The sequence below is a fragment of the Mustela erminea genome, chromosome 11 (assembly GCF_009829155.1).
Source record: "Mustela erminea isolate mMusErm1 chromosome 11, mMusErm1.Pri, whole genome shotgun sequence".
Lineage (NCBI taxonomy): Eukaryota > Metazoa > Chordata > Mammalia > Carnivora > Mustelidae > Mustela > Mustela erminea.
Window position 1 is genome coordinate 26405399 of NC_045624.1, and position 26211 is coordinate 26431609.

General features: G+C 37.9%; 1 long non-coding RNA gene and 1 other non-coding gene across 6 annotated transcripts in view; one reads left to right on the forward strand and one right to left on the reverse strand.

The window, feature by feature from the left end:
- LOC116569293 overlaps positions 1 to 26211 on the forward strand; it is a 138332-nt gene that overhangs the window by 59929 nt on the left and 52192 nt on the right. The window lies entirely within an intron of this gene.
- On the reverse strand, positions 8490 to 8593 carry LOC116569738. Its single transcript, XR_004277169.1, has one exon. It is a non-coding gene; the product is annotated as a U6 spliceosomal RNA (small nuclear RNA).

The window sequence follows — 26211 nt, forward strand, 5'->3', positions numbered from 1 at the left end:
GATTTTTTCTTTGTCTTTAGGTTTCAGAAGTTCAGTTATGATGTTTTTTGCTATGGGTTTCTTTGGGTCTCTCCTGTTTGGGGTTCATTAAACTTCTTGAATCTAGAAATCTCTTTGGCACATTTTAAAAATTTTAGTCTGTTATTTCTTCTCATGCTTTTCTAGCTCTGACCCTGTGTACTTCTTCAGGTTTTCAGGCCCAGTTCATTTTTTCAAGTATATTTTTCTGTTTTTCAGATTAATAATATCTATTTTTCTAACATCAATTTCACTAATCTTTTATTTGTTCTCTCTGTTCTGTTGAGCCAGTTACTGAGCTTTTTATCAGTTATTGTATTCTTCAGTTCTAAAATTTCCATTTGGTAAATCTTTGTATGTTCTGTTTCCTTTTTGGACATTACTATTTCTTTAATGAATCTTTCTATTTTTTCATTTGTTTCAGACATGTTGATAAATGCACATTGAAGCATCTTTTTCATGGATGTTTAAACATTGTCATCAGATAATTCTAGCATTTATTCCATATTTATGTTGGCATCTATTGTCTTTTTCAATTTGAGATCTTCCTGGTTCTTGGCATGACTAGTGATTTTTTACTGAAGCTCATACATTTTTCCCATTATGTTCTGACCTTATTTAAACTTTTTTTCCCTCTGCTACCATTCCAGAAGGAGGAGAGGGAGGAGCACCACCTCATTATTGCCAAGTAGAGGCAGAAATTCAGGTTCCCCATACAACCTCTTGACATGTGAGATATGGGAAGGGCTGCTTGTTACTGCTGGGCAGGGTGGATTTGGTGATACAAGCAGTCCCCACTGACATAACAGTGACTTCGTTATCTCTGGGTGATGGTGAAAGTTCTGACTCTCCATCATCTCCATACATGATTTCTAATAACACAGTTGGAGGTGGTGGGTACTTATTACTGAAAGCTGCAGATGAAAATCCTATCTCCCTATTTGACCTGTTCTGATACCACGCTGGCAGGTATTTGGGGGCAGTTGGTACACCCTTTTGAGGGTATAAGTCTAAGATATGGTGTTTGACTAGAATGGAATGAGTATTGTATAAAATTTTCTGTCTTGCTACTTTTTCCTTTTCTTCATCCTTTGGCTAGAGAGATCATGTTTTAGTTGGGATTTTTTGTATATCCTCATTAATGTTTCTGGGTCACTGGCTACCTTGGCTATAAGTCTAGGATATGTAAGGCAAAAAGAAAACCCAGGAAACTTAACCATTCTGTCATTCCTTGGGTCCTGTGGTCCCTAGCCAAATTGCCTTCTCTCTCTACCTTTCAGTCTTCTGATGTTTATTTAATATGTAATATCTATGAATTGTAGTTATACTTAACATCAATAATAAGAGAGTATATGTCTCTTTCATCTTCCCAGAAGTGCTAATGACTCTTGACTTTTTATTTTCTATTATTTTTTAAATATTTATTTATTTATTGCAAGGGGGATGGTTAGGGAGGGAAATCTCAAGCACACTCCATGCTGAGCACAGAACCTGATGAAGGGTTCGATCTCATGGCCCTGAGATCATGACCTGAGCTAAAACCAAGACTCTGATGTTCAACTGCCTGAGCCACTCAGGGTGCCCTGGCCCTTGGCTTTTAAAAATCTCCATTATGCTTTAAATCTTACCTCAAAAATCCCTTCCACTGGGACCCATTCTCTCACTTCCCTTAGGACTAAAAATCCTAGACTATTAGAAGCTCTCAAAAGAGCCTGCATTTCTCTTCTTCCTAGCATGTATTTTAAAAGAGCAGTATTAAATGAATTTGACTGATTAATGTGCTTCCTTTATTAGACTCTAAGGTTCATGTGGGTAGTGATTGTGGCTGTGTTTTAATTATTTTGTTCACAGTATCCAGCAATCTTCTTGGCATTAATAGTAGAGTCTTAGTAATATTTGTAGAACTAACAAGGCAATGCAATAAAGTAGAAAGAGCTCGAGTTTTGCAGCTAGATTTTGCCATTCTACCAAAAGAATGATATTTACATCTTTTTTATACTTTACTGTTATATGATAATATTAAGTAATATAACATGTAAATATATCTACATAATGCATGACATGATGACTTCCAATTTCTAATAGCTATTATTTCCCTCCTTCTGTTATCCTTCTTTTCTAGAAAACTGTAGTCTTGCTTTATTTCATTTTTTAAATTTTTGATGACAACCACAATGCCCAGGACATAGTGGAAATTCAGTAGTTATTAAATGCAATTAAATCAATATTTGTATTATTATTTTATGGGACTTTACTTCTTATAAGAAAATGCACATAAAAAATAAAACTTAGAAGGAGAATATAGTTTTGTTTAGAAAGCAAAAGAGCTGATTTATCAATGGTTCACCCTTGAGCTAGAAGAGCAGTTTGAAAATAGTAAATACATCCCAAGGAAAGAGTACAAATGTTCATGCTATAATAAATACTTGAGAAAGTTATAAGAACAAGTACACTTGGAAACATAAAAAAGAAGGTGAACAGTGAAAAACTCTGAAAAAGTAGATAATTAGATAAAGTAGATAAATTAGATAAAGTAGATAAAATATTTTTTTTTCTAAATGGAATAAATTTTGTCCATTATTCCCAGGAAAAATGAAAAAAAAAAAAGAAGGCTTCAAAATATGCACTTGACATTAATCATAGGAGGGCAAGAACTGTAGGGAAGGGAATTTATGGCCTTCTGCTGGCCTTTAACAGATCAGATATGTCATGGGCCTTGTGGCACCACCCATAGGGTGACTGTGAAGGGCTTATATTCAGGGATACAAGCCCAGGAGAGAGGCCCAGAACAGATGTTCCTTTAACAATCCTCAGAAGGAACGAACCCTGTCAACATGTTTGATTTCAGACTTCTAGCCTCCAAAACTGTAAAAACAAGAAATTTCTGTTTTTTAAGCTGCCCAGCTTTATGACACTTTGGCAAGATAGGCCCAGCAAACTAATATGCTTTCCCTGGAGCCCTGACCTTTGTGGAGGTTATATATCCTTTTGAAAACAAAAACAGTGCTATGGAGGACCTCTCCAGAGAGATGCAAATAGCCACAATTTTACAGATAATTTCAAGAGCTCACAGATGTTCTGTTGTCCATCCACAGACCCACCCCCACCATAGGCCAGACTGAGAACTTGTGTTCTAGGGTCAATGTGACTTCTCCCAATCCCTTTCTTAGGTGATGCCTCCTGAATATATTGCCCTACACCAAACATTTGCCTTGAAGAAAACCACTCTTCAGTGTGTGGCAGTGTCTTATAGCCATGGAAGGAATTATGCTCTGAAGAGTTGGTGCCTTGGAGCTGTGACTCACAGCACAGTATTCAAATGCCTTAGAAATACCTTGGGCCCTACTGCAGCCCCCTGTTAAAACGTACAGCTGCTTTTCTTTATCTTTGCTTTCTTTTCTTTTTTTTTTTTTAATTTTATTTATCTATTTGACAGAGAAAGATCACAAGCAGGCAGAGAGGCAGGCATAGAAAGAGCGAGGGAAGCAGGCTCCCCACTGAACAGAGAGCCCTATGCGGGGCTCCATCCCAGCGCCCTGAGATCATGACCTGAGCTGAAGGTAGAGGCTTTAACCTACTGAGCCACCCAGGCACCCCTCTTTGCTTTCTTTTTTTAATTAAAACAATCTTTCTCTTAGAATTGCTGCATTTAATTTATAGGGCTGGATATGGAAACAGAGTAAGCTGATGTTTTGATGTGCTTTAGGGAAAGAACTTAAACTCAAAGTGACTATATTTATATTTAGCAAAGAGGCTAAGAAGTGGCTCCCAAGAGCTCTTTACAGAGGATATGGGAAGAAGACAAAAACTCCCTTTGCTTCCTTCACAGCCTGCTTAGTACCGAGTGTTTAACACATATTCCGAATCTCACGTAGTATGTTCTGCATGCACAAAGATGAAAGGCATTATGAAAATAAACACGAGAACTTGCCTTCATCCCTGTGTGTGTGCGTGTGTGTGTGTGTGTGTGTGTGCGTGCGCACATTACATAGCTATGTCTCGCTGTCTAGGATTTGGCCTTCTCCTTCTGCTCAAGTCAGCCTTATCACTGTTATTGTGGTTAAAACTCTAGCACTGTCTTCTGTTGCATTTTCTAGCCATAGAGAGAAACTGCTCTTGCCATAGTTTCATGTCATCCTTGAAGAATGCTTTCCACCTGTGTTTGCATGATTTTTCTCTGTCATTCACTTTGAGGAAGAGATGCCTTGTCTTGATAGTGCCAGTGCCTCTCATTTATCGACCCATAGGAGTGAGTCTGTATTGTTCAACTGTCATTATTATTGTCAAATAAACATTAACCACTGTGGTAGATAATCTTGTCTGCCGGTGGAATGAGATTTCAGAAAGCACAGCTGCTCCTGACGTTTGCTGCCACAGGACAGAGGGATCATCATTTAGGATCCTTTCTGTCACGCTGCTCTTCTCTCTTACTGGCCTGTCTGTCTGGAACTCTTGGTCATTCATATCTATTGAAAATCTTGCTCACTTTTAACCACTCATGGCATGTGCCACCTCTAAGAAGTAAGTCCTTGTGAGTCTCTCAGTTGTATGGGATGTTCATATTTTATCATTTCCCTTAGGTCATAGTATTATACCCACAGTGCACTTATGTTACGTCTACTCCCCAGATGGTACAGTGCTGAAAATAGTACTTTGTCTTACTCATTTTGCATGGTACTCACAACAGGATGTTTTGGAATTTTTTTCCTGAAGCCCTTTAATACCTGGCTCTGCCACATAGTCTTCCTGAATTAATCTGAATTTTAGTTGGCTTTTGTATTTGAGGTAGAAAGTAGTTTGGCACATGGAAAATTGAAGAATGTAGGCAAAGGGACATAACAGAATATGCCAGTCAATATCCTGTACCGAGATCTGACGGTAGGCAGTAAAACCTAGTGGGAAGTTGAAAGATAGGAAAGTACAGAGTGAGGGGATCGAGATGGAACCTTGGGAAACACCATTAAGTTAAAAATTGTAAAATGTGTGGATGTATATAGCAATTTTCTTTCAAGGAACTTAAAGGAATTGCAGTAATGCCGGCACAGGTCAGTCCGTTGCTATCCATTTTATATCATCAGAGGTAAGAGAACGCGTGGAAGCAAGGAAATTCAGTTAATATTTGTGGGATGAATATATGAAGATCTTGGTATTTTGGAAGAAAGAGGTTTATTAAGGAACACTGGATTGTGGAAGGATGGTAGAGAAATCCAAGATTGGATTCTAGGTTTTAGCCTTAATTAGCTTCAGGAAGATAGACAAATGGTGGTGGCACAGGGAAGGGTGGAAACAGTGGTGAGAGCTGATCAGGTCTTGAATCTTCCTGGTAAAGATAGTGTGATGTTGTACAAATGCGAATTATTGGATGCTGGCTCAGTCTGCTCAGCCACAGAAGTAGTGGGCCTCCGAAAGAAGCCTGAGGTCTGGATACGGTGTATCTCAGCAAGCTTATCTAAAATATCTGATAGTGGAAGTTTTTCTATCGTGGTGAGAATATTTAACATGAGATTTAGCCTATTAACACGTGGTTAAGTGTACAATACAGTGTTATTAACCACAGCCACAGTGTTATATAGTAGATCTGTAAGATTTAATCATCTTATGTAACTTTTTCTAAAGACATGCTCCCAGGCTGCCTTAAATCAAGATACCACTCCTGTTAGATTTCTCACTTGAAAAAGAAATACTTTGAATTATCCACAGTGAGTAACCCTTAAAAAATACTGATAGTGTTCTTTTTCTCTGGGCATAATGGAGAGCGGGTGTAGAAGTGAGTACAGGAAGTGGTACAAACTAACAGAAATAATACAGTGAGAGTCGAAAAGGAAAAAGCCCAGCTTAAAATAATTTGTCCACTACGGGGCGCCTGGGTGGCTCAGTGGATTAAGCCGCTGCCTTCAGCTCGGGTCATGATCTCCGGGTCCTGGGATCGAGCCCTGCATCAGGCTCTCTGCTCAGCAGGGAGCCTGCTTCCTCCTCTCTCTCTCTCTGCCTGCTTCTCTGCCTACTTGTGATCTCTCTCTGTCAAATAAATAAATAAAATCTTTAAAAAAAATAATTTGTCCACTAAATAATTATAAAAAACCTATTGTGCATCAGTAAATAGACCTCTAGAGGGAAACACATTGGTATGTTTGGGGAATAATGAGAGTGATTTAGCTGAGAGCTTTGGGACATGGGAGAAGGGGATGGTAGGAGATAAGATCTGAAGGATGGTCAGAGACAGACCTGGAGGTGATAAGCAGTTTGGATTTTATTCTAAGTAGGATGCCTACACTCTGGAAGCTTCCCCCCTGCCCCACTAGAGAGGGGTAGGGGTGAGAGACAGAGGAGAGGGGGAGAGAGAATCTGAAGCAGGCTCCACACCCAGCATAGAGCTCATGGGGCTTGATCTCACAACCCTGAGATCATGACCTAGGCTGAAACCAAGAGTCTGCCACTTAACTGACTGAGCAACCCAGGCGCCCCACCCTGGAAACTTTTGAATGAAATGACACAACCTGATTTAGTTTTTAAAAGCTCTGTCTGGTTGCTCTGTGGAAAATGAAGTATAGGAGGGCAGGAATAGAAGTAAGTTGAATGGTGGGCAGGCTATTATACTAGCTGAAGTTAAGCATGGATAACACACAAGGATGGTAGTGAGAGAGCCAGCAAAAGTGACTCGATTTAAGAGATGTTTTGAGATATACAAGTTGACAAGACTTGCAGATAGATTTACTGTAGGGGAGAGGGAAAGAATTCAAAGATAGATTCTGAGATTTTGGACTTAACAGGTGAGACTGTGATCATATAGTGGATTGCATAGTGATTAGAACTCTGCATTGTGGACTTAACAGGTGAGTCAGATGGAACAGACTGGAGGGAGAAGTCTCTGGGCAGGGGTGTTGATTAAGGCTACTGCTCTGGGTGGATGCCTAGTAGACACTCCCTGGAGATGATGAGTTAACAGTTGGATACAGGAGCCTAGGGTTCAGGAGGAGGTCAGGGCTGGATATATGCTTTGGGTAGTCATTAGTAGAGAGATGATATTTACATATGGGAACTAGATACAGCCATATGGAAGAGTATTAATAGAGGAAAAAACAGATCCTGGCCCGAGTCCTGGGCACTCTAGCATGTAGAAATCAAGAAGAAGAAAAGGAGCAAGCAGAAGAAATGGAGGAGAGGCAGCTGAAGAAGCAGGCAAATTAGCATGGTAGAGTGTCAAAAACAAAAACATGTCAGTAAGAAAATGATAACTCAAACACTGCTGGAGGATTGAGAGAGATGAAGTTTGAGAACTGGTCACTGGGCAGAGCAAGGTGGAGGTTCTGATCAACTGGCTGAAGCTGGTTGAGCAGATAGTAAGAGGTTAGGAAGTTGAAATAACTATGTCCGCTAGTTTTAACCACAAAAGGAAGACGAGAAATGAGGCTGTGGTTATAAACAAGAACAATTCGTCCACATCCATCCACAACAGGAGGAAAGGTAGAACTTAAGCATATAGATGCAAGTCGAGATCAATTTAATATTGAAAACAAAAAGCCAGTCTTCAGACGGCAAGAAAAAAAAGAGGAAAACAATTGTACTTTCTTCAAGATCATCCACTGCCATATTTGTTGCTTGACGAAATGTTAGACCATGGAAGGGTGGAAACTGTAGCAGGGCTTGTGATTACTCACTGGGTGTAAGTTTATTTTCATGCTTCCTGTTCATATTACAAGTTGTTTAAGCCAGTAATTTTAATCCTCTGGAAAGCTTGCTAGACAATTCTGTGCAGAAAAATAAATAACATAAAAACATTTAAAATGTTTTAAATTGCTGTTTGGGCATCAAGCTGAAACATAATTTTGCTTTGATTACTATGCCCTGTCCCGCATGTAACTTTACAAGTATTAAAAAAAAAAACATAGTCGAAAATTTAGTGGTAACAGGTGATTCTACAAATAGTTATTCTTCTGAGCTGTTATACAATAAGCATAAATATATAAACAAGTACCAGCTTGCTGTAGTTAGTTTATTCAAATTGTAATATATAGAATTATAATGCTGTTTGTCTCTGCTTTGCTAAATAACAGTGGACCAGCAATTTAGCTATTCTATGACCATTCAAATATGTAAAATCATTGACAAAGGACCAGGGTTTTAAGATCTCAGGATCCTTTTAATGAAACAGTATTAGTTCATATTTTTTCTGATTTTTTGAATTGTAGTAAAATACATATAATATAAAATTTACCATTTTTTTAAAAGAGGGACAGAGGTAGGGGAGGGGGAAAAGGAGAGAGAGAAGAGAGAATCTCAAGCAGGCTCCTTGCTTGATCTCACAACCCCGAGATCATGATCTGAGCCAAAATCAAGTGTTGATGCTTAACTGAATGTGCCCCCCAGGTGCCCCTATTTTAACCATTTTTAAATGAACAGTTCAGTAGTATTAAATATATTCATATTGTTGTACAACCTAACACTACTGTTCATGTCCAGAATTCTTTCATAAAAATATAAAAGACTTTATGAATTTGCTTGCCATCGTTGAACAGGCACCGTGGTAATCTTCTCTGTAATGTTCTAATTTTAGTGTATGTGTACCAAAGTAGACCACTTATTCATATATATATATATATATATATATATATATATATATATATATATATAAAAGATTTATTTATTTATTTAACAGACAGAGACCACAAGTAGGCAGAGAGGCAAACAGCGAGAGGCGGTGGGGGCGGAGCAGGCTCCCCACTGAGCAGAGAGCTTGACGTGGTGCTCAATCCCAGGACCCCAGGATCATGACCCGAGCCAAAGGCAGAGGCTTTAATCCACTGAGCCACCCAGGCACCCCACCACTTATTCATATTTTAAGGAAAACACTTATTTACATAAAGGAGAAAAAAATTATAGAAACTGTAACTTTGAAAGATAAGCCAGACCATTGGATTATTATTATCAAAATAAAGTCTTAGATCAAGTCCATAAAGTTCCATATTAAGATATTAAAGCATGGAGGGTGACTATGATATTCTTCCATAAAATACCCTTTGGTTGTACGCTCAGAGCCAGAATATGGTATACATGACTGGAACCAAGATGATCATTGCTCTATTTTCCTAATTTTCTGGTTGAAAACTAAGCAATGATTCAAACCCAAATTTTTTGAGTTCTTACTATATGCCAGCCAGTATGCTACATAATTTACATGCATTATCTAACTGACTCCCACAAGAATGCAATGAGCTAATTCTCTTATTTTCTTTTTAAAGACAATAAAACATTAAGATTAAATTTAGAAAGGTATAATTCATGATTTATGGTTTTATAACCAGAAAACCATGAGTGAAAGAGGTACCCCTTGGCCAGCCTGACTCCACAGATTTTGCCCTTAACATCTGTGCTCTAGTGTGTCAATCGTAAGGCGATGGAAGACTACCCCCCCCAAGTTTTAAAAATTAAGAACCTTTAAACAATTTCTCCAAACTCATCCTGTTCTCACTAACACACTGTTTTTGCTTGTGCAGACACTTACATGCTGAACAATGATGATCTCATCAAGGTTTTGAGTTGGACTCACTATTATTTCTAGGTGTTTTACTAGCAAATGTTTTCTCTATAGCTGCTAGGGGGTGGGGGATGGCGATGGGGTGTGGAGGATTGAGGATGGGGGGATGGGGATAGGGGAAGATTTCATCAATGTTCTTTGCTGCAATTTCTCTTTATTCATTCTCATAATTTGCTGACTTCTAAAAGGATGCCTTTGAAATTAGAACATTTCTTAAAATAAAATTGCTGTGCCAGAAGACTCCATTTAGAACTTAATTTCAGCTCTTATCTACAATATTCCTACATCTACATTCTGATTCTTCACACCTGTTATGCTCTGATTATCTTAGTTTGTTTCTAGAATTTGCCCTAACAGAGTTTTATTATCCTACACTATCTAATTCAGGAAGCCCTTACATAATTTGTATGAGGTTGGTGAGGTTTCTGCTTGTCTTATTTAGACTTCATATTGCAGGCTTTCCTCACACCATACCCTGTTCTTTATTAGGAATGCTCAGCTGTAGTTAGGTGAAAAGAGCACGGTTCTGGAAGACAGCTGAACCTGGTTTGATTTTGGCCCCTCCCCTTATTATACATCATACAGGATTATGGTCAGCTTTTTAATTGCTAAGTTATAGACAGTTGGAATTTTAGATTTGCACACAGTGAAGTAGAAATTTGTGCAGCAGAGTGGAAATATATTTCCTGGTTATTGAGGGGCTTGGCATAGGGGATTGGGAAGTGGCTTTATTCTTACCCCAACCAACAGACACAAGTAACAAAGAAGTAGGTCTGAGTGAGTTCATGTTCCTCTTATGCTCCCTTCTTTCCCACACTCCTTCCCTTTTTTTCCCAGAGCTGCTTCACTCAGCAGGTTTGACCAACCATAGACACTACCTCATGGGTGAGTGGGTAGGAGGGGAGAAGGGGGAATGACTTTTCCAGTCCTGTACCTCTTACTCCTCTCCTTCCACACTGGATTCTGGCACGGCTGGCTAGAGTGTCTCAATAGAGGCCCACGCACAGCCTTATTGTATCAGGTACCAGCCTGGCTTTTCTCTTCATTTATAGTTTTGTAAATTCTGAGAGAACTGTTTTTTATTTACTTAAGAAAATATGGTTTGTGTACACACACACACAGGAACGCCATTTAGCCTTCAAAAAGTAGGAAATTCTGTAATATGCTGCAACACAAATGAACCTTGAGGACATTACACCAAGTGAAATGACCCAATCACAGAAAGACAAATACTGCATGATTTCACTTATGTGAGGCAACCAAAAATCAAATTCATAGAATCAAAGAATGGAGTTGTGGTTGCCAGGGGCTGGAAGGAGGGGGAATTGGGAAATTAATAATCAGTGGGCATGGAGTTGTAGTTAAGATGCATATATACATTTTTGGACTTTGTTGTGCAACATTGCAGCTGCAGTCAGCAACACTGCATTGTAACTTAAAATTTTGCTAAGAGAATAGATCTCATATTACATGTTCTTTCCACAATAAAGTTAAAAAGAAATTCATTTTCCAGTGAGGAAAGCTAGATTACACTTGGGTTGTGCTCAAAACTCCAAATTGCATCTGGTCTCTCTTATCTGGGAATTTTTCATAGAACTTAACATTGTGGAGCCAAAGAACTGAATTTCTGTGGCTTGATGTGCTTTCTTAGATTCTGTTAGCCAGAAAAAAGATTTCTGACCAGGTACTATAAACACATATGTCTCAAGATTATTGCTTAAATGGTAAACTTTTGATTTCTTAAAGATGTACTTCCCATGTTCTCATTTAGTAGATGAAATATTACTTTGAAGTTTGATTCTCCCTTTTTTTCAAAGATAACTTTCAGTTATTTTCTGAAGTTTGTACCAAATATAATTCTTGATAAAGAAGATAGTATTTCTTCAGCTTTGGTAGAATACATGACTCTGTTTGAACACATCAGCTACCCACAAAAAGGGAACTTGGCATTGTGCAAATATCCTGGTAGAATCACATGACGTATGTGTGAGCAATTCTGAGTGTTTTCAGTGTCCAATTTTGTTGTCTCAACTTTAATTGCGATTTGTGTTTTCTGAGCCAGAATTGTTTCAACTGAACACAAAAGTTTCTATTGTCTGATGTCCTACAACATGGGCATGCCTGAGTTGCAACCATTGCAAAGCCTGACACGGGTCACTTTCTGTTATTGTCCCCACCAAGACCCTTCGTTTCTTCTTTTACACGAGTGAACCAAGAAGAAGCGAGTATTATTTGACCAATTTATTTAAAATCAAAGTGAGTAGTCACTCACTCACTCTGTGTCTCTTAGAAAGATGACCGGACATGTTTTTTAAACTGAATGCTACAACTAAATTTAGCCAAAGTGCCTTGCTTTCTGAATGCTTCCAAAATGGAACACTGTGCTTTTGATTGCTGCTTTTGGAGTCTCATTAAGACTCTAAAAGGTCAGAGGAACAAGGACTAGAGCAAAATACATTCATTTACAATACCAACACAATCAGAATGTTGAAATCAACCACAGACATCATGTGTTTCTACCAGGATATTTTATAATGCCACGTCCCCATTTTATGGGTAGTTGATGCGTTCAGATGGAGTCATGTATTCTACCAAATATCTACAGTGTTCTTACTAGTAGAGAAATATTTTAGACTGCCAGTTGTTTCCTCCATAAACTAATTTTTGAACAGAGGGTGATGTCAGAGTCAGATATTTTTGCCATAAAATGAAATCTCTATCTCCATAGATTTAAACTTTCTCAAGATAGGCATTCTTCCCAATGCCTCTGCTCTAACACACACTAAAAATTTCATGAGGTGAAATTGGCACATGGAAAGTTGCCACTGAGGGATGACCTCAGATTTTGACAAAGAATCTGCTGGGAAGACAGACTAACTTAAAATTCAGTTTTCCAAAGACGAGTCTGACTAGTTTTCTCTGGCACATTCCGTAATTTATTTCTGCTAGTAATAAGACTATTGTCATGTGTGTGTGATGATATTCTGTGGAACAATCATTGGGAACTTTCCTTTAATTTAAATTTAGACTTTTGTATTTCCCTTCTCTAACACATTAAGATCTCACTACTTTAAACATAACTTCAAACACCTTGCTACTTGTCTTTTCATATTCTATATTTAGCTTTTACTTTCTTTGGCTCAAAATTATAATAAAGTAACCACAGTACTTACCTTTTTGTGTCCATAACTGATTGCTATAGTATTTAACATTCTTGTATGTATTAAGACCTACCATAGTCCAGACATTAGTCTAGGTGCTAAGAATTCAGCAATGAATTATGTAGATGAAAATCTCTGCCTGGTGGTGCCTGGGTGGCTCAGTCAGCTAAGTGTCTGCCCTCAGCTCAGGTCATGATCCCAAAGTCATAAAATATTAAAAAATAAAATCTCTGGCTGTATAGTAGGCCTTTCATTCTCATATATATATATCTATACCTAAGATTGTCTTCCACCCCACCCCCCAAAAAAATTCCAAAGCTTTTTTACCAATCTTATTTATTTTTTTAATCTTATCACTTTATTTTTTCATTTTAATATTTTAAATCTTATCATTTTAAAAGTTGGGGTACTTTCTGAAGTAATCGCTGTGAGTTATTTTCAAGCAGAGGAGATGGTGTTCTTGATATTCCTTAGAGGGGAGAACTAGATCAAGTTTAATGTCTTTATCACTGAATACAGTTTGTGTTTCTTAAAGTGTATTTATGGATCACCTACATCAGAATCCCCCAAGGTGGTGATTACCATCCCTGGGATCCACTTCCTAGCTCCTCATTCAGAATATCAGGATGAGGGTCAGGGGTATGTGTATTTTTAACCAGCAATCTGGGTGATCCTTACACATGCTGAAGTCTAAGCATTATTTATTAATTTAGACAAAGAGCTAAGGAAAGTGAATTTAAGTTAGAAAATGACCACAAGCAATTGGACAAAAAGAATAAATGTGGAGTTTAGAATTAATAGGAAACAGTAAGTGTAAATATAATTATTATTTTAGGACAAAAGGGAAAAGGATATTTGTAAATGTTGATGAAAACTATCAAGATGGAATGTTGATCATGGGATTACTTACACATATTCATGAAGGTGTTACTTAAAGCATATCTCTGCCATGCAACATACAATAAACGTGAGGTTCACAGATTTAAGTTTTGTAACTGCCAGCTGAGACTTTTCCCTCCTGTGTCCCACTTATTATAGTCTCAGTTTTACAGATGAAAAAACTGAAGTACAGAAAGGGTAAGTAACTTTCCTGAGGAAATACAGGTAGTAAGATGGAACCAGGCTCCATATTCTATGCTCTTACCAACTACTGTCACTAAAGAGAGTGAGAAATCATTTCAGATCCTACACATGCTGCTCTATGGAAGAATTGTACAGCAATGAACGTGATTTGGCTCAATTTAATATGCAGTGAGTTTATGACATCCTGTCTCTCTGATCCAAATTAGAGGTGAATATTTACTTACACAAATCAAGACTGTATTAGAAATGGTCCTAGACAAGGGTTAATAGCTTAAGGCTGTAATTAAGCTGAAGTCAATCCATACTTCATCTTAACATATTCCTGCATACAAATTGCTTAAGACCCACCTGTAGAACAATCCAATATTCAAGTTAAATTCTGCAAGATGACCTCTTCTTTCTATGTATTTTAAACAATATCTTTTAAGCTAGTTATAAAGAAAGAATTAAAAGACAAATAATATCACATCCTAAGGCTTTCCTAGAATGTCTTCAGGGATCATTCCAGGGAAGATGAAGTTACAATTAAAGAAAATCCCTTTAGCGTATCTAGATTGCACAAAACCCTATAATTAGCATTGATAAATTCTAGTATAGGTTATGCTTACTCTGTTTTTATTTGAAGGTTCCAAAGCCCCCTCCTCCCACCATTTTCAGAGCCTATCCAGTCACTTAATGCTAAAATAATCTCACCAATTTAAAGATTTTCCTTAGCACCCTACTCTGGCTACCTCTTGATCCACTATCCTCTTAAAGCATAAAAATATTCTTGAGCGCCTGCATGGTTCAGTTGGTTGAGCATCATACTCTTGATTTCGGCTTGCATCATGATCTCAGGGTCCTGGGATCAAGGCCTGCATCAAGCTCCGTATTCAGCAGGGAGTCTGCTTGGGATTCTCTCTCCTCCTCCCTCTGCACCTCCCCCTGCTCTCATGCTTGCTCTGTCTCTCTCTAACAGATAAATCTTTTTTAAAAAGTATTCTCAACACATAAAATGGTATGAAAGGGCAAAAAAATTATTTTCTGAGCAACTGGCACCAGTATTTCTTCCATGGAGAATACTGTTTCTTGTTAAAGAAATGCTTTACTGTCTTAGAAAAGAGAACATGAGACTGTATGAGAATAAGTATCACTGAAGGACAAAGTAAACAGAAAAATGAAACAAAATTGGAGGCATTGGCAAGGAGAGCCTGAGGAGAGGGGCAAAGAGCCCTGTAACATTGGGGGAGGCTGCTACTGTTGGAAATGGACTAGCAGGTATGTCTGAGACTGAAATTATAGTCATTTTTGTGACTGTGATATAAACTTTCATCTTTCTTTTTTTTTTTTTTAAAGATTTTATTTATTTATTTGACAGACAGAGATCACAAGTAGGCAGAGAAGCAGGCAGAGAGAGAGGAGGAAGCAGGCTTCCCGCTGAGCAGAGAGCCTGATGTGGGGCTTGATCCCAGGACCTTGAGATCATGACCTGAGCTGAAGGCAGAGGCTTAACCCACTGAGCCACCCAGGTGCCCCTAAACTTTCATCTTTCTAAATACTCAGTGAGTCTTGCTTTACACAGAAAGGCCTGATATGAGTGGTTTTCATGGAAATCAAATCAATGGAATTCTGTGTCAAGGTTAAAATGGAGCAAAGAGGAGGAAGGATCAACCAGCCATCAGAAGCTGGATGGAGGATTAAAAAGGGAGAAATTAGAGCCGTAGAGAGCTGGGAGAAATGTTCCCAGCCGTTAGTCTTCCCAGTGAATGAAGAATAGGGGTTCAAGCAAGCTTATATATACCTCGAGCAGAGGAATACCCATGTAGGAATTTGGCCTTATATTTAGTTACCGTTTGATGTGATTATCTAATCATTTTTTCCTTTCCTTCCCTTTTCTTTCTTTCTTTTTTTTTTTTTTTACTACATTTTAAGTTTCTGATAAGCAAGGTATTCTTATCTTTTTATTATCAAATCATTTTTCTTCATGGTATACTTTGCACAATATAGGCGGCCACATATTTATTGAATTTGTGTGTGTGTGTGTGTGTGTGTGCGCGCACGCGCTAAAGTGAAAAATGTGGTGGATTGTGCATGAAATTGTCCGGGATTTATGATCTTTAGGTTATTCTCTTGTAGACTTTTAAGGTTCTAAGCCCTTAACTCTTATAGGCATTTTTAGAAAATATCATTGCCCTTGACTTTTTCTAGATGTAATAAATGTAGTATTTAATATTTTTATAGACTGAAATGGTCATTCTTTTAAAATAATGTCTATAAACTAGTTTTCCACATGAAAATATATGATAGCTTAATTTCTTTTATTTTTTAAAGACTTTTATTTATTTATTTGACAGAGAGAGAGAGAGATCACAAGTAGGCGGAGAGAGGGGCAGACAGAGAGGGGAAGCAGGCTCCCCGCTGAGCAGAGAGCCCAATGTGGGACTCGATCCCAGGACCCTGAAATCATGACCTGAGCTGAAGGCAGAGGCTTAATCCACTGAGTCACCCAGGTGACCCATTAATTTCTTGAAGTTAGTTTAATTTCTCAGTGAGTATTTTAGACCTCATACGTATTTTAAAGCTTATGATTATTTTAACTTTGTGAGTTAATCTGTGGCTAAGCTCATTACATTTTTAATGCTGGAAGTATATTTATTTTCCCAAAAGGATTCTAAATATTTAGAGTAATTATACTTGGCATCTAGAATTTTGTTGGAGGATGCATTAAAAAATACTACTTGGCACCACCTACAGATGAAGAAATCAAAGCATAAATAAGTGGGTATGGCACAGAATGGTGTTTTATCTTTGGAATTCTGCTCTTAACTCCAGCAGTAGTTTTTGTGCCCTGAGAAATTCCCTTTAAATCTTTTTCATCTGCAAGAGAGCTATTCCATTGATCTGACATATTAGTTTCATGGTTTATAACAAATACTTGAAATAAGTCAGTGAGAATATATTTATGTTATGCTTTTATAACCAACCATCTTGTGTGGTAGGCAATATTATTTCCACCCTATGTACAAGTGTGGTAGGCAGCTTTTAAGATAGCCTCAAACGAACCACACTTCTCGATTGATGTCCTTGAGTATGAGCAGGACCTAGTAGGTCATTCCTAAAGAAAAGAATGTGGGGCTCTTGGGTTGCTCAGTTAGTTAAGCGACTGCCTTCAGCTCAGGTCATGATCCCAGAGTCCCGGGATCCAGTCCCGCATCGGGTTCCCAGCTCCATGGGGAGTCTGCTTCTCCCTCTGACCTCCTCACCCATGCTCTCTCTCTCTGTCCCTCTCTCAAATAAATAAATAAATAAATAAAATCTTTAAAAATAAATAATAAATAAAGAACAGAATATAGTGTAAATGATTAAAATGTCACTTTTAGAATTAGATTACAAAAAAAATTGTGGTTGCCATTCTCCATATCCTTCCTTCCTTCTCTAATTGGCTTGCTCTGAAGGAAACCAGCTGCCATGTTGTGAGCTGACCTTTGGAGAGGTCCATTTGACAAGGAACTATTATCTCCAGTCAGTAGTCAATGAGGACTCAAGGCTGTCCGCAGTCAAATAGGTGGTTTAAAAGTGTGTTCGGAGCCATGACATGACTACACCCTGTCCTGTACTTTGTGAGATACTCTGAGTTAGAGGCACCCAGCTAAGCTGCACTTGGACTTCTGACTCACAGAAAAGGGATAATAAATATATATATTTTTAAGCTGCTACACTGTGGGGTAATTTGTTTTCTTGGTCCATTTGGGTGGCTATGGCACACTACCATGTGCCATTTATAAGCTGGGTAGCTTATAAATAACAAAAATTTACTTTTCACTGTTCTGAAGGGGAATTAAGGATTAAGAGTCAAAATTGTCTTCAGATTAATTTACAATTTTCATTTTCTTCTACCCTGTGCAAACTTGACTGAAGTTAGGTTTTGTTCTCTTTCTATTATCCTTTTTTTGGAGATACCAGAGAACTCCTAGCATTTCACGTTTTGCAGTTGTTCTTTTTCTAAGATGGATAGGTATGCATGTGTACACACATACAGATAGCTGAAAAGTGGCCTAATTTATATTTGACTCTGTTGTGTATGAGAACAGCAGTTGTAAAAAATATGCAGAAATTATAAGTTTGGATGTTGTTGAGATCCTAGGGAGAGGAACATTGGGATTTTATTTTGAAATGTTCTATTCCTGCTTTAGCTTTTACCTCCTCCCACCTTCTTCCCAAAGGTAAATTGAATAGATAAATCACATCTATCCTACTAGGGGACCTAGAGTTGAACACATTCCAGAAGAGCTCTTTGTATACTCAATTTGTGTTCACACATTTTATTTTGGGGGAGAAAAAAGGTAAAAACACATCTAGTAATTTTGAGTCTTTTCTATCTCAAAAGAAGAAATTATATGGCAAAATTTCAATAAGAAACACTAAAATATATCTCCCTTTTGATAAGTGTAACTGTCTTTTTCACATCTCAGAAATGGTTTAACATCTATTCAGTGTAAATGGTATGAAACATTTGTTCTACAGAATGTGACTTTCAAGACAGACATCTGAAAGGCTCACAGATCAACTTCCTCAATGATAAATTCATGTAAACTATGGATTTTAAAAATGAATACATTCTTGGGGAGTAAAATAAATGTTGTTTGAGAAGTTGCTGATTATTTCTAGAAGACATTGATTATGTTAAATGAATTTTAAACAGTATTTTCTTGGCATTTTACTTGCTAGAATCTCTTACCCTATTGACTACTTCTTTATCGTCTCCTACATTTAACCCACTACAGATGAATACTGGTCCAAGGTTTCATCTGCCTACAGAACAGGCATTACATGCAGAAAGTGTATGTTGTTTTTCCTCTCTCAGATTTAAGAAACTTTGTATCATGATGAGAATTGGAATAAATCCCAAATGTTTAATTACAATATATTCCCACTTCAAAGTAGAAGTGTCATAACTTATAAACTTAGGAAATAAAAAGGGCCCAATACCCATTTGGTTTGTGTTAATAAACAGACATATATTATTTCTGCATTTTCTCATTATACAAAAGCAAAGGATTTTTTTCATTACTTTAGCACAGTTAATTTATTATTTTCAAGCTGGTATCTAAACTTCTGGAACACAAAATTAATGGGCTCTTGGAAACCCTCTCTGGACTGCCCAAAGTCAATAGTGGTTCTTCCCATCTGTTATCTAAATTTGTAGTATGTCTCCTAGGTGCATTAAAACAAAGATACACACTAAACTTTTTTCCATTCCCCTCAGCATGAGCAAAAAAATCAAAGTAGTCATAAATGAATTCTTTACATGAAAACTCTAAACCTGGAAGCCCTGATTTAAAATAAACTTGGATGTTACTCAGCTTTGACAATAAACTTTCAGACTGCCAATGACATATTTATTTATAAAGCTATTTAGATAATAATGGAAGAAGGTTTAATGACTTGTTTTCTAAGCTAGCAAACAATGTCAACTCCATGGGTTTGATGATGGCTTATAAAATGAACAGTCTGCATCTGTTTTCTGTTGAAATAATTAAAATCAGAAGTGATAAGAATATATTAATATTTAACATTACACCTGTTTTAGTCATATTCTGAGAGAAGAGTATTTTTTTGACTTTGAATTATGGCATTCAAATTCACTAAAAATGAATTAATTCATGGCTCCTGTAGATCTTTCTATGATGATCAAATAATGGAAAAGTTGGGTAATTTCAGCATTTTCTATTGTCTTATGTTGGAACTGAACTCAGTTTAGTCTGGGCCAATCACAGTTAAAAGGAAACCAAGTCTGGAGTCAAAAATACAGTACTGCATATAGTGAGTCCAAAGAATGAGGCAAGGCCAAGAATGGGAAAAAAAGAAACGGTGAAGTCAGAAAGCTGTAGAAAGAAGTTGCTGTGGCCAGTGTTGAAGAGATTATTGCCTGTGTTCTCCTTTAGGATTTTGATGGATTCCTGTCTCACATTGAGGTCTTTCATCTATTTTGAGTTTACCTTTGTGTGTGATGTAAGAGAAGGGTCCAGTTTGATTCTTCTTTATATAGCTATCCAATATTCTCAACACCATTTATTGAAGAGACTGTCTTCCATTGGATGTTTTTTTCCTGCTTTGTTGAAGATTATTTTACCATAGAGTTGAGGGTCCATACCTAGGCTCTCTATTCTTTTCCATTGTTCTATGTGTCTATTTTTATGCCAGTACCATGCTGTCTTGGTGATCACAGCTTTGTAATATAGCTTGAAATCAGGCAATGTGATGCCCCTAGCTTTGTTTTTCTTTTTCAACATTTCCTTGGTGATTCAGCATCTTTTCTGGTTCCATAAAAATTTTAGGATTGTTTGTTCTAGCACTTTTAAAAATGCCATTGATATTTTGATTGGGTTGGTGGTGAAAGTAAAATTTGCTTTGGGCAGCATAGATATTTTAACAGTGTTTATTCTTCTGATCCATGAGAATGGAATGTTTTTCCATCTTTTTGTGTCTTCTTCAATTTCTTTCATGAGTGTTCTGTAGTTCCTAGAATATAGATCTTTTACCTCTTTGGTTAGGTTTATTCCAAGGTATCTTATGGTTTTTGGTGCTGTTGTAAATGAAATTGATTCTTCTTTCAAGACTCATCTCCAAAGGCAAGGGAAGCAAAAGTGAAATAAACTTTTGGGACTTCATCAAGATATAAAGCTTCTGCACAGCAAAGGAAACAGTCAACAAAACAGAGTAGCCCACAGAATGGGAGAAGATATTTGCAAATGACACTACAAAGGGCTGATACCCTAGAGCTATAAAGAACTTCTCAAACGTAACACCCAAAAAACAGATAATCAAATCAAAGAATGGACTGAAGACATGAACAGACACTTCTCAAAAGAAGACATGCAAATGGCTAACAGACACATGAAAAATGTTCAATGTCACACTAGCCATCAGGGAAATTCAAATCAAAACCACATTGAGATATCACCTGATATGCCAGTTAAAATGGCTAAAATTGACAAAGCAAGAAACGACTAAATGTTGGAGAAGCTGTAGAAAAAGGAGAACCTCTTACACTATGGTGGGAATGCAAGTTGGTGCAGCCACTTTGGAGAACAGTGTGGAAGTTCCTCAAAAAATTAAAAATAGAGCTACCCTGTGACCCAGCAATTGCACTACTGGGTATTTGCCCCCCAAAATACAGATATAGTGAAAAGAAGAGCCATATGCACACCAATGTTCATAGCTGCAATGTCCAATAGCCAAACTGTGGAAGGAGACGATATGCCCCTCAACAGAAGAATGGATAAAGAAGATGTGGTTCATATATACAATGGAATATTACTCAGCCATCAAAAAGGAAGAATACCCTACTTCTGCATCAACATGGATGGGACTGGAGGAAATTATGCTAAGTGAAATAAGTCAAGCAAAGAAAGTCAATTATCATATGGTTTCACTTATTTGTGGAACATAAGGAACAACATGGGGACATTAGAAGGAAAGTAAAATTGAAGGGGAGAAAAATCAGAGGGGGAGATGAACCATTAGAGATTATGGACTCTGAGAAACTAACTGCAGTTTGAGAGAGGAGGGAGTTGGGGGATGGGTTGGCCCAACAATGGGTATTAAGGTGGGCACGTATTGTATGGAGGTTTTGGGTATAATATGCAAACAATGAATCATGGAACATGACATCAAAAACTAAAGATGTACTGTATGGTGACTAACATAACATAAGAAAAAAGAAAAAAAGAAAGCTGGGGGAAAAGAGAAAGTTGGAATGTGACTTAAGCCACTGGTTGGGTATAGTGGTTTCCAAGTGAAGACAACCACTTTCAGATAGTGAGGGTATTATTTTTTAAGTGAGAGAAGCACATCAAAGTGGGATTGGGGTTGTGAAATCACATGTATTTTACAATCACAGGGATTGTAAAAGCAAGATACAAACCTTCAGTGTCCCCACTCCTAACCCATTATTGCTGAAGCTCCTTCAGTATTTATTTTTTTCTTGATACAGGGTTTCTCTGACTGTCTAGTCAATGTCTGCTTTTTGAATAGTTATGGATAACACCTCCTTTCACTCTTCTGAATATTCCAGTTTGGGTGATAATGTTTACGGTCATTCTGGTTAAGACCCAACATGAGAAGATTTGAGCACTTTATTCCTCTCTGGATTATTAAATTACTACCTAAATTTTTTCAACCTAGAACACCTGTTGAAATCCATATAGGAAAGGAAGATTTGATTATTCCTTCTGTGGATGATGACATAGCATATGGGGAGGGATGAGATGTTGTATTCCTGGAGGCTTAAAACAAACAAAACTTTGCTAGAGAAATTTTGTTCTTATGTATTCAGGATATCAAAAATCCATAGACTGTATGAGGGTAAAGTTAAGAAAAGTAATGTAAAGATAAATTACTTATCTCCATCTCATTAAAGTTTCTTTCCCTTCTCTGAGGTTTCATCCTATTCATTTGGAATCTATTCCTTTTTTTTTTTTTTTTTTTTTTCCTCTACTCTATGTGTTGGTTTCCATGCATTAGGTAAAGCAGTCACCTCTGCCAGTCTTGAAGGAGTGGGCTCACCTCGGGGGTAAACCTTACATTTCAACTCTGGCCTACCTCCTGGTTGTCCCTCAAATCTCTGGGATTACCCAGCAGCCAATTTTATCTCTAATGGCCCCTGAGTGGTTGAGGGTGTGCCAGCACCTGTCAGTGACCAGAAGGGGATGTTCTCAGTCAGCAAATGGATTCAGGCTGATGGCAGTCAGACCCTCAGGCAGCAGATTTTAAAGATGCAGATACATACATACAGTCAGCAGGGACACAGGTGTAAGCCCTGCTGGTCACCAGTGCTGTGTGATCTACAGGTCCTGCATAAAAACTGTGGCGCCAGACATAAAAGCTGGGGCACCGGATGCATCTAAAAGCTCCCCTCTGGAGATACTGGTTCTCTACGGCCAGCAGAAGGAAGCTGGAATGAGGCAGAGAGAGAGTGTGTAGATGGCACCCGCCAAGGGAAAAGAAAAAGAAAAAAGATGTCTCCTGCTGGCTAGAGAGAAGCAGAGATGAAGGTAGAGATGGTACCTGCCATTCAGCAGGCCCCTAGCTGTGTGCTAAATTAGATGCCTGCGCCTGAGGCCTACACTTTAAGCTTAACAAACAAGTCTCATTCACACAAAGTCTGGGCCCTTCTCAGGGGGCTACCTCTGCCCCAACGGAACAGGCAATTCCCCGCTCCAGAGCTACTTCTCTGATCCTGATAGCTTTGTGGGTCTGTCTGATGGATATGAGCCCCACTGGGTTTCAAAGCTGGATATTTGGGGAGCTCCTTGCTCAGTTCCCAATCTTAAAAGTTTGGGGGTGCCTGGCATGGGTTCAAACTCATTGGTCCTCAGGGTGAAGTTCTGGGGTTTGAGTTCCCTCCTTATTGCAGGTGATGGTGCTGTGGGTGCAGTTTATGACCAGACTCTGTCCCAGTGCCTCCTACCTGCTTCTTTGTGAGACATCTCTTGTTTCTTGGAGGCTTAGCAGTTGCTCAGATAACAGTTTTTAGGTTTGGTTTGGTCTGATTTTTCCTGGAGGAAGTTGTTCATATATAGCTACAGATTGTGTGGGAGGAGATGAGTCTGGCTCCTCCTGTGTCATTGTCTTGAACCAGATCTCATTGATACAAAGAAATACTGACATGCCTGGTAATTTTAAAAGGTTTAATGGAACCTCAGGGTCACATAAAATGTAGCACAGGCCATAAATGAATCCTTAATTGAGATGAATATGAAATGGTTAGGTTAATATTATAATGAGGCCCTTTATTATGCATTTTTTTAAATTTAAAGGCCGTTAATGCCAAAACACAGTTATCACTTAGATCTTGAAAAGGAGACTTCTTTAGGCTTTAAAGTAGATAGGAAAATAAAACATTCATGGGGATTTGAATTTGAAAGTTGAAATTAATTTATCACTTCTCGTTTTGCTATTCATTGTGAAGTCCATGTTCTAGGCGATGCTGAGACCTTTCTGAGAAAGTCAGTGATGTTCACCTCTGTGTGGGTACTCTGACAACAGAGGCATGAGGGAATCACTTGATCACTTGGGTGTTCAGTAATGAAGTTAAAGTGGTTCCCTGTGATCGTTTCTGTAATTAGAAGATGAACGCTGATTAGTAAGTGGTACTAATTTGGGAGGAATTAAAAGTTTGTGCACAGTTAAGTGTGAAATAGAACATTTGAGTTCTACAGTTTATATTTTTATGAAAAATATGTGAGATTATTTTTTTTAAAAGACTCAAGACATTTGTCCCTGGTCTTTCCTATTCTAATTTCTCCTCGATATTTAGACAGAGTGGTTTATACATACTCTTCCACTTATTTCCCATTTTCTAGTTAACCCACTGTGCTTGGCCTTGTGCCAGATACTCTACAGATACTCTGAAACTGCTCTCACAAGTCATATTTTGAGTCATATATTGGAGATCTCTTTTGCATTTGATGCTAGGATCATTTTCTCCTTGATACTCAGTACTTCCTCTGTATCCTGATACCATCCTTTCCTCATTCTCTGTGACTAGCTCTTGTTTCTTCCAAGAATTCTGTTAAAACAATAATTTTCTGTTACTCCCTACAACTCAGTTCCTATCATGCTTCTTTGTTGGGGTTAAGGTAGTACAGGAAATCATCCCTACTACCTGGCTTGCTACAATGTAACATGGAGGCCCCTGAGGGCAGGGAATATTCCAGAGGAGGGCTTAGGCCTTTGGAATGCCCAGGCCTGCATGACCACTTTGCCGCTGGAATGCCCCAAGGAGTTGCCTTCCCAAAGCTTTCTTAGCCCAGATAGCCCAAGAGATGTTTGCATTGTCCCTCAGGCTATGTTTATCAGAACTCGCAGAACATGCAGATTAGCATATCCTATCTTTCCTGTAAACAGATCCTCCCAGTTCCAGTAAAACTCCTGTCACATCTGGTGTGCTTGAGAAACAGTGAAAAGGATTTGATTATCCTGAAGGACCAATAAGAGTGGGAATGAAGAAGAGCAAAGGGTGTTTGAGTCTCTGAGCCTTGACCCCCTTTCCTTCTCTTTTTGACAGCAGAGTTCGGAGTAATCTTTCATCTGTTGGGACAGGGATTGCTAGCTATTCCCGGCACTTCTCCTTGCTCTTCTCTTAAACTCATTTATTTTCATGGCTTAAATTTCCACCTATCTGTTGAGGACTTCTAAATATGTAGCTGTAGAATGACATCTCTCTCTGAGGTTCAGCTTTATTTCTCCAGCTGCCTTTAAGATATCTTTGTACAAATGTCCGTAGGCACCTGGAACTCTGCATGCCTCACGCTAAATTATTTCTCAAACCTTGCTGTTCCGATGTCCTCTAACTCAGCTCAAAAGAAAACAAACTCAGAATTAGAAATAACTGGAAACGTAAAAGAACTTACATAACTCAGGTCATTGATCTCTACTTAATGTTAATTTTTAAAAAGGCAAAAGTACTGTGAAATAAGTAATCAAATATTATGATAAAAATGAAAATCATAAAAGCTAGCTGTTTTTAATGCTTTGGGATATAAAGTTTGAAAATTAACTAAGAAAGTCATAAACATTAGGTCCTCGGACCTCTTGGACAGGTAAGGAAGCTAAGGACACAAAAGCCAAATGACTTACTCTAATAACCGAGAGAGACAATAATTTGGAGATTCCAAATTCATGATCTTATTTCTCACTACATTATTGGGCTGGGTAATATATAAAAATTGTTTCTAAAGAACAGTGTTTTTCAAATTTTGGGCCTTAGGACCCCTTTACAATGTTGAAAATTATTGAGGACCTCAATGAACTTTTGCCCATATGAGTTGTATTTCTTGATATTTACTATATAAGAAATTAAAGCTAAGACATTTAAATAATTATACTTAGTTTATTTAAAATTAATAAACCTAGTATACATGTTAACATGATATATTGTTATGGAAAATCTGTTTTTGAGAAAAATTTATTGAGAAGAGTGACATCATGGTTGTACCTTTTTGCAAATATCTTGTCTGATTTAATCGAAGACAACTGGATTCTCATATTCTACATTCAAGCTGTTGCACTATCACATGTCAGGTAGCTCCCTGCAAAGTTCAATTATACACTCGTGAGAGGAGAGAAAAAACAGGAAACTAATGTTTTAATATTAAAAGGAAGATAGCTTTGATCTCTTTAACTCTCTGAAAGTACCTGGGGGATTCCAGGGGTTCCAGGACTACCCTTTGAAATCTGCATGAATACGGGGAGTCCTGTTCCTTCAAAGAACCATTGAATCCTGGCTCTGCAGTTATGCTTAGTAAGCCTTTTGGACAGTTTAACTATTGGGGCTATCATTTTCTTTATAGATAATATAAGGATAAAATTTTTACAGCATAGATTTGTGGTTAGAAACATGGACACTGGGGTGCCTGGATGGCTCAGTCA